Source organism: Benincasa hispida, chromosome 12 (assembly GCF_009727055.1).
Source record: "Benincasa hispida cultivar B227 chromosome 12, ASM972705v1, whole genome shotgun sequence".
Classification (NCBI taxonomy): domain Eukaryota; kingdom Viridiplantae; phylum Streptophyta; class Magnoliopsida; order Cucurbitales; family Cucurbitaceae; genus Benincasa; species Benincasa hispida.
The window spans coordinates 13,694,720-13,701,111 of NC_052360.1; positions in this window are offsets into that span (position 1 = coordinate 13,694,720).

The following is a 6,392-nucleotide window of genomic DNA, read 5'->3' on the forward strand; positions in this document are numbered from 1 at the left end:
ACATAATTTTTCAATGAATTAAATTTATACTTTTTATTGAAGTTGCTGACGATATGTCGTAAGCAGAAATGATGGTGACATTTCGGTCTCGTCCAACCATTTGCTGGGTTGTTCATTACTGTAATTATACCAGCATGTCGATATGAAATTAAACACACCTCTTCGTGTGTTACAATTGCTCTCAGGTGTTTCATACTTAGTGATCTCGAACAAGACATCAATTCATGTAACAAGTAGCAAGCATTCGACATTTCATGCTCGCATTTTATGGCCGTTTGCTCACATTTTAACATGAATTACGAAGATTTTATTGAGGACTACTACAAATTGTCAACGTATGCCGAATGTTACTCTCCTCAATTTCAACCTGTACCGCATGAAGATTACTGGATCATGCACCCTAATATGCCCGTCTTACATCCTGATCCATCATTGTTGAGAAGACCTGGTAGACCGAAAAGTTCACGTTATCACAATGAGATGGATTGGACAGAACCAGACACTCGACAACGATGTAGATTTTGTAACCAGTTAGGACATAATCGAAGGAAGTATCCTTCGTTACTAAGACGGGCTCCAGATAGTTAGGGATTGAATAATAAATAATTTTTTTAATTATATATTCATTTTATTGTATATTTTTTTATTATAATTTATTGTATATTCAATTTTTTTTTTTATAATAATCTACTATATATTAATTTTTTTTTTTGTAATCAATAAAGTTTTTACATTATAATAATCTAATATATTCAATTTTTTGTCTAATGATTATTCAATTATAGTATAATAATCTAGTATATTCAATTTGTTGTCTAATGATTATTCAATTATAGTATAATAATCTAATATATTCAATTTTTTGTCTAATGATTATTCAATTATAGTATAATAATCTAATATATTCAATTATAGTCAAATGATTATTCAATTATAGTATGATTATTAGCTCTTTTTTCTCTTTTTTTATATATATTTCTATAGAAAGTTCAAATAAAGTGAAGACTCTCGCTCTCGCTCTCCCTGTTATTGTCGTTATTTTTCCATTAATGATTACTAGCTTTCATTTCTTCTGGAACAATCACAAACACTTTTTTGATTATGGTTCTACTATCAGAAACTCAATGCGTAGCATTCAATGTGTATTCCTGAATCTCATTTTTCAATTATTCAACCATTTCATTTTACCAAGTTCAATGTTAGTCAGATTAGTCAATATAAACTAAATTTCGCTCTCTCCAACATTTTCTCTTTGAATTTCGCTCTCTCTTAGTCAATATTCATGATAATGGGAGAGAGCGAGATTGGAGAGAGTAGTTTGAGCGAGAGTGGAGAGAGCGAGAAAGTGAGAGAGAGCGAGATTATGAGCGAGAAAGTGGGAGAGAGCGACACCACTAAGAGCGGAGAGAGCGAGAGCAACTTGAACGCCTCATTAGAACGTCACGCCCATGCGATTGAAAAACTCGTCTGTGTATCTAACGGCCGGGCAAGTATTTATGCGTTGAATTTGGCCACATTCTTATAGAGGAGATCTCCCAATCTACTCGTGCGTTTGATGTGATTTCAAAGCCATCTGAAAGATAAAAGAGTCTAGAGTGGAATCGTTTGCAAGCCCAAATGATGATTTTTAAAACACGGCGAAACCATTTGGAGCTTATGAGCGATATGAAGCCGTTACGCTTGGAAATTTGAAGAGTTTTTAGTTTTGGTTGGTTTTCAGTAAAAGGGTAAGAAGAAGAGGCGAGAGCAATTTACGTAATTTGGTATGGCGATGATGTCAGTACAGTTAATTGACATTATTTTTTAAAAAATTAAGTCATTTGACATTTTGGAAGGTTGACAAAAAACTCGATGGGGCAGGTCCCCGGTTCGGGGTGGGGATTCCCCTGTTTGATCGGGGATGGAGTCAAACCGGAGAATTTATTCGGGGCTCCATTCGGGGAGAGAGATAAAATTTATTGATTACAAAAAAATAATATAACAATAGATAAGGGAAAATGTAAAAGGATATTGTTCTTTTAGAACTATTAGGAATGTTTTCAAACTATTTTGTAAAAATTGGTTTTTTTTAAATAGGTCGAATTTTGAACGCTCGACTTTCCCTCTCGTTACTTTTTGTACGTCGACTTTGAACGCATCGACCATTAAAGCCTAACTTTATTATTGAATCTGTTTTAATTATTGTTTATTTTTTTTTTAAAAAAAATAAGGTTTGAATTTTGAACGCTTCACATTCTCCTGATGTGTTAAAATATTATAGTATTGGAGAGCGAAGGAGAAAAAGGCTAGAGAGAGAGCGAGATATTGGAGAGAGAAACAATCTAGAGAGCGGATATTGAGAGAGAGCGAGATTTTTTCCATTTTTTCCTTTTTACTTGGCAGTTTCTAAGTTGATATGTTATTTTCTTTTAACCCATTTGAAACACACTCATTTGAAATAATCTTTAGAATAACTGGTATTAGTGATGCTGGGATTTTTTTTGACGTTCATCATATTCTATGCTTTTTTATTGTTGCTTGACCATCAATAAAGATTTATTATTATTTATAATTAAAAAAAAACTCCAATCAAATCTTGAACCGTCTTATTTTTATAGACTTGCATGTGAAGGTTTTTGCAAGTGTTGATTTGATTTATTATGTCTCCAAATTATTATTAAAAATATGTAAATTTGAATACTGAAATTTTTTTAACCTAACTTTTTAGATTTAGACTATCTAATGTTACTATTTGTGTCAGTGACATTTAAAAGCTTCTATATCAAAAATAATTAACTATTCATATATATAAAAAGAATAAATTAAAAAAAATAATATCTCCATAAAATAAAAATATTAAAATTAAATATCTCATTTATATAGAATATATTATTAGAATTATTATACTATAAATTTGAATATATTAGATGTTATAATGTAAAACTTTATTGATTAAAAAAAAAAATTGAATATACAATAGATTATTATAAAAAAAATTGAATATATACAATAAATTTAATAAAAAAATTGAATATACAATAAACTGAATATATATAAAAATTATTTATTATTCAATCTTAAACCATCTGGAGCTTCTCGTCTTAGTAACGCAAGGACATTCCTTCGATTATGTCCTAACTGGTTAAAAATCCACATCGTTTGTTGAGTGGCTGCGTTTCTGTCCAATCATCCTGCGTTGTGATAACGCTGAATTTTTCCCTCTACCAGGTCTTCTCAACATGATGGATCAAGGATGTAAGACGGGCATATTATGGTGTGGTGATCTAGTATCTTCATCAGCGGTACAGGGTTGAAATTGAGGAGAATAACATTCCAGCATACGTTGACAATTTGTAGTACGTCCTCATAAAATCATCCGTAGTTTCATGTGAAATATGAGAAACGGCCATAAAATGCGGCATGAAATGTCGAATGTTTGCCACTTGTTTACAATGAAACAGTACGCTCGGACCTATTTAGCCTCATATTTGAACGTTTCTCCTTTGGGTCATTGAGACTTGACGTCCGTATGCTTGCACATGAGACCCTTCATACCGATCGTATGATTGTACTTCATGTTTACTAGATCGCTGGCACGCCCATTTATTTTATTTTGTTGTAATGCGTACCTGAATTTTTACTCCACTTAGTATTATAAAAATATGTTTGAAACATAAACTATTAATAATTATATATAAAAAAATAAATATTTACCGTGGTGTATTTATCTTGACGCTCCATGCATTCCCTTATTTTCTGCTCTTCTTTTCTCGAAATAGTTCACAGCATTTGGAAGAATGTTATCTGAGCAGAGCATTTACACTAACAACATTCGAGCTTCCTTTGAGGACTCTCATTTATGCACTCGATGATAGATCTTTATCGTCATCCACATATCTTGAATCCTCCTCATGTGCTTGAGTCAAATTGCTCTAAACTAATGTTGTCAAAAAACTTTAGACACAGCTCCGATTGATCTTTTGAATTTGAAACTGACACCGACGACCGACAAAGCCTAATTTTTCAATGATTAAATTTTACTTTTTTATTGAAGTTGCTGACGATATGTCGTAAGCAGAAATGGATGTGACATTTCGTCTCGTCCAACCATTTGCTGGTTTGTTCATTACTAGCTAATTATAACCAGCATGTCGATATGAAATTAAACACATACCTGCTCTTCGTGTGTTACAATTGCTCTCAGGTGTTTCCATACTTAGTGAACTCTCGAAAAGCACATCAATTCATGTAACAAGTAGCAAGCATTCACGACATTTCATGCTCGATTTTTTATGGCCGTTTGCTCACATTTTAACATGACATTCGAAGATTTTATTGGGACTATACAAATTGTCCACGTATGCCGAATTTACTTTCTCGCTCAATTTCAACCGTACCGCATGAAGACTTACTTGGATCATCGTCACCCTAATAGGCCGTCTTACAATCCTGATCCCATCTTGTTGAGAAAGACCTGGTAGAGCCGGAAAAGTTCACGTTATCACAATGGAGAATGGATTGGACAGAACCCAGAACTCGACCACGATGTAAGATTTTTGTAACCAGTTAGGACATAATCGAAGGAAGTATCCTTCGTTACTAAGACGGGCTCCAGATAAGTTAGGGGGAATGAACTAATAATAATTTTTTTAATTATATATTCATTTTATTGTATATTTTTTTTAATTATAATTTATTGTATATTCAATTTTTTTTTTTATAATAATCTACTATATATTAATTTTTTTTTGTAATATAAGTTTTTAACATTATAATAATCTAATATATTCAATTTTTTGTCTAATGATTTATTCAATATAGTATATAATCCTGTATATTCCAATTTGTTGTCTAATGATTATTCAATTATAGTAATAATACATCTAAATTATAATTCAATTATAAGTCAAAGATTATTCAATTAATAGTATGATTATTAGCTCTTTTTTTCTCTTTTTTTATATATATTCTATAGAAAGTTAAATAAAGTGAAGACTCTCAGGCTCGCGCTCTCCTGTTATTGTCGTTAATTTTCCATTAATGATTACTAGCTTTCATTTCTTCTGGAACAATGCACAAACACATTTTTTGATTATGGTTCTTACTATCACGAACTCAATGCGTAGCATTCCAATGGTGTATTCCTGAAATTCTCAATTTTTTCAATTATTCAACATTTCATTTTACCAAGTTCAATGTTCAGTCAGATTTAGTTCAATTAAACTAAATTTCGCTCGTCCTCCAACAATTTTCTCTTTGAATTTTGCTCTTCTCTTTTAGTCAATATTTACATGGATATGGGAGAAGAGCGAGATTTGAGAAGAGGTAGTTTCGAGCGAGAGTTGGAGAAGCGAGAGTGAGAAGAGAGCGAGATTATGAGCGAGAAAGTGGGAGAGAGCGACAGCACTAGAGCGGAGAGAGCGAGAGCAATTGAGCCTCATTAGAAGTCACGAACTGCGATTGAAAAACTCGGTCTGTGTATCTAACGGCCGGGCAAGTATTTATGCGTTGAATTTTGGCCACATATATATAATAAATAGAGGAGATCTCCCATCTATCGTTGCGTTGATGTGATTAATAGATGAGATAAGAAGATCATAGAGTGGAAATCGTTTTGCAAATAGGATGGGATTTTAAAACACGGCGAAAGACCATTTGGAGCTTATGAGCGAATATCGAAGCCGTTACGCTTGGAAATTTGAAGAGTTTTAGTTTTGAGTTGTTTTCAGTAAAGGGGTAAGAAAAAAGAGGAGGCGAGAGCAATTTAAGATATAATTTGGTATAGAGAGATAGATAGATAGATAGTTAAATTGAACATTATTTTTTTAAAAAATTGAAATTGTCATTTGACATTATTGGAGGTTGACAAAAAACACGCGATAGGGTGGCATTCCCCGTTGCGGGGCTGGGGATTCCCAGTTTGAATAAGGGGATGAGATAACCGGGAGAATTATTCGGAGAGATATATCGGGGTAGCAGTATCCCCAAAGATCTGACCCTGACCCGACAAGACGCCTGATTTAATCCCCGACAAAAGATATATATATATATATTTTTATCCCTCCCCAGTTTCATATAAGATATATAGATAATAGACAATAAAACATCCCTCCCCTCTCGCTCTCGCTTGCGCCCTCGCTATCTCGCTTTCGCTCGCCCTCCGCTCTGCCCGACTCTCGCCCTCGCCCGCTGCTCTCGGCAACTCTCGCTTCTCGCTTCATCCCTCCCTCCGTTGAAAGTCTGCCAAATGGACTCCGCGGGGACCCCCATTCCCCGACGGGAATCCCCGCCCCGTCCCACCATTTGAAGGCGGGATCGGGGCGGGGATGGGCAATTTTGTTTCCTACGGGGCCGGGACGGGGGACCGACCCCCGCCCCGCCCATTGTCACCCTATTTTGGAAACCCAAAACAT